The sequence below is a fragment of the Dama dama genome, unplaced genomic scaffold (assembly GCF_033118175.1).
Source record: "Dama dama isolate Ldn47 unplaced genomic scaffold, ASM3311817v1 ptg000096l, whole genome shotgun sequence".
In the NCBI taxonomy this organism is placed as follows: domain Eukaryota; kingdom Metazoa; phylum Chordata; class Mammalia; order Artiodactyla; family Cervidae; genus Dama; species Dama dama.
The window spans coordinates 4877258-4884440 of record NW_026870910.1 but is presented as its reverse complement, the minus strand read 5'-3'; positions in this window follow the sequence as shown (position 1 = coordinate 4884440).

The following is a 7183-nucleotide window of genomic DNA, read 5'->3' as shown; positions in this document are numbered from 1 at the left end:
AACCTCAAGATGAGGTTTCTCTCAGCTACATTTATGTGAGAGGGACCCTGAGTGTGTGGCCTCAAATGTAATGGACACCGAGATGCACTGATTCGAATAAAGGCCGGATATCCCTGCAGTGAATTGAATGCAGGCTCGTCTTGCATCTCCTAAGAAGAAGGGATGTATGAATCCCCTGTGGAGACCATAGAGAAAGACATTGTTCTCCGCGTCATCGCGACGTGAGTCCTCACATCCTTTGAGAACTCGAGAGGTCCGCGGAGATCAATGCTTCCAAAGGAGACGATGCCTGACTCCTCTTGAAAATGGATAGGAGTCCCAGGATCCCTGTGGCACATGGAAAGGGACCCTGGATCTCCCACCTCACGTGGAGACGCGTCCCAATTGCCATGACAAGACTCGAGGAGAATCCCGAGGTGTCCCTCGCACCGACGCAGGAGTCCTGACGTCGCTGAACAAACACGTGTCTGGAACGGACCTCCCCGTCGTAACTCGAGAATATACCCCAGGTTCCGGCCGCAACTCGAGAAAAACCATGAGACTTCCCCCTCGCCGCGAGATGAGGCCTGATTCCCCTGCACTGCGTGCAGAGCAATTCCGTGTTCCACATCAAACGTGAAAGGAGCCTTGATTTCCTTGATGGCACTCCAGAGAAAACCCGAGATCACTGTCTCAAGTCTAGAGGGATCCTGAGGTCACTGTAGCAACATGAAATGGGTCCATGGACCCCAAATCAACTCGTGATGAGAGCTTATTCATTGGCTTCGACTCTAGAGGAATAGCAACTTTCCACAAGCACCTCAAGAGGAGGCTTCTCTCAGATAAAGTTATGTGAGAGGGCCCTGAGTTGGGGATTCAAGTGGAATGGACACCGAGAAGCTCTAACTCGAAGTAAGGCTGGATATCCCTGCAGTGAATTGAATGCAGGCTCGTCTTGCATCTCCCAAGACGAAGGGATGTCTGAATACCCTGTGGATACCACAGAGAAAGACGTAGTTCTCCCTCTCATGGCGACCGGAGGCATCACATCTTTGAAATCTCTAGAGGTCCGCGGAGATCAATGCTTCCTAAGGAGACGATGCCTGACTCCTCTTGAAAATGGATAGGAGTCCAAGAAACCCTGTGGCACGTGGAACGGGAACCTGGGTCTCCCGCCTCACATGGAGACGCGTCCCAATTGCCATGCCAAGACTCGAGGATAATCCCGAGGTGTCCCTCACACCTAGGCAGGAGTCCTGACGTCACTGAACAAACACGTGTCTGGAAGGGCCCTCCCCGTCGTAACTCGAGAATATACCCCGGGTTCCTGCCGCAACTCGAGAAAAACCATGAGACTTCCCCCTCGCCGCAAGATGAGGCCCGATTTACCTGCACTGCATGCAGAGCAATTCCGTGTTCCACATCAAACGTGAAAGGAGCCTTGATTTCCTTGATGGCACTCCAGAGAAAACCGAAGATCACTGTCTCAAGTCTAGAGGGATCCTGAGGTCACTGTAGCAACAAGAAAGGTCTCCGTGGACCCCAAATCAAGTCGAGATGGGAGCTTAGTCCCTGGCTTCGACTCAAGAGGAATACCAACTTTCCACATGCACCTCAAGAGGCGGTTTCTGTCAGCTACAGGTATGTGCGAGGGACCCTGAGTTTGTGGCCTCAAGTAGAATGGACACCGAGATGCTCTGACTCGAAGTAAGGCCGGATATCCCTGCAGTGAATTGAATGAAGTCTCGTCTTGCATCTCCCAAACGAAGGGATGTCTGAATCCCCTGTGGAGACCACAGAGAAAGACCTAGTTCTCCCTCTCATGGCGACCGGAGGCATCACATCTTTGAAAACTCGAGAGGTCCGCGGAGATCAATGCTTCCTAAGGAGACGATGCCTGACTCCTCTTGAAAATGGATAGGAGTCCAAGAAACCCTGTGGCACGTGGAACGGGAACCTGGGTCTCCCGCCTCACATGGAGACTTGTCCTAATTGCCATGCCAAGACTCGAGGAGAATACCGAAGTGTCCCTCGCACCTAGGCACTAGTCCTGACGTCGCTGAACAAACACTTGTCTGGAAGGGCCCTCCCCGTCGTAACTCAGGAATATACCCCAGGTTCCGGCCGCAAATCGAGAAAAACCATAAGACTTCCCCCTCGACTTGAGATGTGGCCCGATTCTCCTGCACTGCGTGCAGACCAATTCCGTGTTCCACATCAAACGTGAAAGGATTCTTGATTTCCTTGATGGCACTCCAAAGAAAAGCCAAGATCACTGTCTCAAGTCTAGAGGGATCCTGAGGTCACTGTAGCAACCCGAAAGGGCTCCGTGCACCCCAAATCAACTCGAGATGAGAGCTTTGTCCCTGGCTTCGACTCAAGAGGAATACCAACTTTCCAAAAGCTCCTCAAGAGGAGGTTTCTCTCAGCTACAGGTATGTGAGAGGGACCCTGAGATTGTGGCCTCAAGTGGAATGGACACCGAGATGCTCTGACTCAATGTAAGGCCGGATATCCCTGCAGTGAATTGAATGCAGGCTCGTCGTGGATCTCCCAAGACGAAGGGATGTCTGAATCCCCTGTGGACACCACAGACAAAACCTAGATCTCCGCCTCATCGCGACCATAGGCCTCACATACTTTGAAAACTCGAGAGGTTCGCTCAGATCAATGCTGCCAAAGGAGACGATGCCTGACTCCTCTTGCAAATCGATAGAAGTCCCAGGATCCCTGTGGCACGTGGAAAGGGACACTGGGTCTCGCACCTCACGTGGAGACGGGTCCCAATTGCCATGCCAAGACTCGAGGAGAATCCAGAGGTGTCCCTCGCACCTAGGCAGGAGTCCTGACGTCGCTGAACAAACGCGTGTCTGGAAGTGCCCTCCCCGTCGTAACTCGAGAATATACCCCAGGTTCCGGCCGCAACTCGAGAAAAACCATGAGACTTCCAGCTCGCCGCGAGATGAGGCCCAATTCCCCTGCAGTGCGTGCAGAGCAATTCCGTGTTCCAAATCAAACGTGAAAGGAGCCTTGATTTCCTTGATGGCACTCCAGAGAAAACCCAAGATCACTGTCTGAAGTCTAGAGGGAACCTGAGGTCACTGGAGCAACAAGAAAGGGCTCCGTGGACCCCAAATCAACTCGAGATGAGAGCTTAGTCCCTGGCTTCGACTCAAGAGGAATACCAACTTTCCACAAGCACCTCAAGAGGAGGCTTCTCTCAGCTACAGGTATGTGAGAGGGACCATGAGTTTGTGGCCTCAAGTGGAATGGACACTGAGATGCTCTGACTCGAAGTAAGGCCGGATATGCCTGCAGTGAATTGAATGCAGGCTCGTCTTGCATCTCCCAAGACAAAGGGATGTCTTATTCCCCTGTGGAGACCACAGAGAAAGACCTAGTTGTCCGACTCAACGCGACCGGAGGCCTCACATCCTTTGAAAACTCGAGAGGTCTGCAGAGATCAATGCTTCCAAAGGTGACGATGCCTGACTCCTCTTGAAAATGGATAGGAGTCCCAGGATCCCTGTGGCACGTGGAAAGGGACCCTGGGTCTCCCGCCTCACGTGGAGACGGGTCCCAATTGCCATTCCAAGGCTCGAGGAGAATCCCGAGGTGTCCCTCGCACCTAGGCAGGAGTCCTGACGTCGCTGAACAAACACGTGTCTGGAAGGGCCCTCCCCGTCGTAACTCGAGAATATACCCCAGGTTCCGGCCGCAACTCGAGAAAAACCATGAGACTTCCAGCTCGCCGCGAGATGAGCCCCAATTCCCCTGCAGTGCGTGCAGAGCAATTCCGTGTTCCAAATCAAACGTGAAAGGAGCCTTGATTTCCTTGATGGCACTCCAGAGAAAACCCAAGATCACTGTCTGAAGTCTAGAGGGAACCTGAGGTCACTGGAGCAACAAAAAAGGGCTCCGTGGACCCCAAATCAACTCGAGATGAGAGCTTAGTCCCTGGCTTCGACTCAAGAGGAATACCAACTTTCCACAAGCACCTCAAGAGGAGGCTTCTCTCAGCTACAGGTATGTGAGAGGGACCATGAGTTTGTGGCCTCAAGTGGAATGGACACTGAGATGCTCTGACTCGAAGTAAGGCCGGATATGCCTGCAGTGAATTGAATGCAGGCTCGTCTTGCATCTCCCAAGACAAAGGGATGTCTTATTCCCCTGTGGAGACCACAGAGAAAGACCTAGTCGTCCGACTCAACGCGACCGGAGGCCTCACATCCTTTGAAAACTCGAGAGGTCCTTGGAGATCAATGCTTCCAAAGGAGACGATGCCTGACTCCTCTTGAAAATGGATAGGAGTCCCAGGATCCCTGTGGCACGTGGAAAGGGACCCTGGGTCTCCCGCCTCACGTGGAGACGGGTCCCAATTGCCATTCCAAGGCTCGAGGAGAATCCCGAGGTGTCCCTCGCACCTAGGCAGGAGTCCTGACGTCGCTGAACAAACACGTGTCTGGAAGGGCCCTCCCCGTCGTAACTCCAGAATATACCCCAGGTCCCGGCCGCAACTCGAGAAAAACCATGAGACTTCCCCCTCGCGGCAAGATGAGTCCCGATTCCCCTGCACTGCGAGCAAAGCAATTCCGTGTTCCACATCAAACGTGAAAGGAGCCTTGATTACCTTGATGGCACTCCAGAGAAAACCCAAGATCACTGTCTCAATTCTAGAGGGATCCTGAGGTTACTGTAGCAACACGAAAGAGCTCCGTGGACCCCAAATCGACTCGAGATGAGAGCTTACTCCCTGGCTTCGACTCAAGGGGAATACCAACTTTCCACAAGCACCTCAAGATGAGGTTTCTCTCAGCTACATTTATGTGAGAGGGACCCTGAGTGTGTGGCCTCAAATGTAATGGACACCGAGATGCACTGATTCGAATAAAGGCCGGATATCCCTGCAGTGAATTGAATGCAGGCTCGTCTTGCATCTCCTAAGAAGAAGGGATGTATGAATCCCCTGTGGAGACCATAGAGAAAGACATTGTTCTCCGCCTCATCGCGACGTGAGTCCTCACATCCTTTGAGAACTCGAGAGGTCCGCGGAGATCAATGCTTCCAAAGGAGACGATGCCTGACTCCTCTTGAAAATGGATAGGAGTCCCAGGATCCCTGTGGCACATGGAAAGGGACCCTGGATCTCCCGCCTCACGTGGAGACGCGTCCCAATTGCCATGACAAGACTCGAGGAGAATCCCGAGGTGTCCCTCGCACCGACGCAGGAGTCCTGACGTCGCTGAACAAACACGTGTCTGGAACGGACCTCCCCGTCGTAACTCGAGAATATACCCCAGGTTCCGGACGCAACTCGAGAAAAACCATGAGACTTCCCCCTCGCCGCGAGATGAGGCCTGATTCCCCTGCACTGCGTGCAGAGCAATTCCGTGTTCCACATCAAACGTGAAAGGAGCCTTGATTTCCTTGATGGCACTCCAGAGAAAACCCGAGATCACTGTCTCAAGTCTAGAGGGATCCTGAGGTCACTGTAGCAACATGAAATGGGTCCATGGACCCCAAATCAACTCGTGATGAGAGCTTATTCATTGGCTTCGACTCTAGAGGAATAGCAACTTTCCACAAGCACCTCAAGAGGAGGCTTCTCTCAGATAAAGTTATGTGAGAGGGCCCTGAGTTGGGGATTCAAGTGGAATGGACACCGAGAAGCTCTAACTCGAAGTAAGGCTGGATATCCCTGCAGTGAATTGAATGCAGGCTCGTCTTGCATCTCCCAAGACGAAGGGATGTCTGAATACCCTGTGGATACCACAGAGAAAGACGTAGTTCTCCCTCTCATGGCGACCGGAGGCATCACATCTTTGAAATCTCTAGAGGTCCGCGGAGATCAATGCTTCCTAAGGAGACGATGCCTGACTCCTCTTGAAAATGGATAGGAGTCCAAGAAACCCTGTGGCACGTGGAACGGGAACCTGGGTCTCCCGCCTCACATGGAGACGCGTCCCAATTGCCATGCCAAGACTCGAGGATAATCCCGAGGTGTCCCTCACACCTAGGCAGGAGTCCTGACGTCACTGAACAAACACGTGTCTGGAAGGGCCCTCCCCGTCGTAACTCGAGAATATACCCCGGGTTCCTGCCGCAACTCGAGAAAAACCATGAGACTTCCCCCTCGCCGCAAGATGAGGCCCGATTTACCTGCACTGCATGCAGAGCAATTCCGTGTTCCACATCAAACGTGAAAGGAGCCTTGATTTCCTTGATGGCACTCCAGAGAAAACCGAAGATCACTGTCTCAAGTCTAGAGGGATCCTGAGGTCACTGTAGCAACAAGAAAGGTCTCCGTGGACCCCAAATCAAGTCGAGATGGGAGCTTAGTCCCTGGCTTCGACTCAAGAGGAATACCAACTTTCCACATGCACCTCAAGAGGCGGTTTCTGTCAGCTACAGGTATGTGCGAGGGACCCTGAGTTTGTGGCCTCAAGTAGAATGGACACCGAGATGCTCTGACTCGAAGTAAGGCCGGATATCCCTGCAGTGAATTGAATGCAGGCTCGTCGTGGATCTCCCAAGACGAAGGGATGTCTGAATCCCCTGTGGACACCACAGACAAAACCTAGATCTCCGCCTCATCGCGACCATAGGCCTCACATACTTTGAAAACTCGAGAGGTCCACGGAGATCAATGCTTCCTAAGGAGACGATGCCTGACTCCTCTTGAAAATGGATAGGAGTCCCAGAATCCCTGTGGCACGTGGAAAGGGACCCTGGGTCTTGCGCCTCACTGGAGATGCGTCCCAATTGCCAGGCCAAGGCTCAAGGAGAATCCCGAGGTGTCCCTCGCACCTAGGCAGGAGTCCTGACGTCACTGAACAAACACTTGTCTGGAAGGGCCCTCCCCATCGTAACTCGAGAATATACCCCATGTTCTGACTACAACTCGAGAAAAACCATGAGCCTTCCCCCTCGCCGCAAGATGAGGCCCGATTCCCCTGAACTGCGTGCAGAGCAATTCTGTGTTCCACATCAAACGTGAAAGGAGCCTTGATTTCCTTGATGGCACTCCAGAGAAAACCCAAGATCACTGTCTCAAGTCTAGAGGGATCCTGAGGTCACTGGAGCAACAAGAAAGGGCTCCGTGGTCCCCAAATCAACTCGAGATGAGAGCTTAGTCCCTGGCTTCGACTCAAGAGGAATACCAACTTTCCACAAGCACCTCAAGAGGAGGCTTCTCTCAGCTACA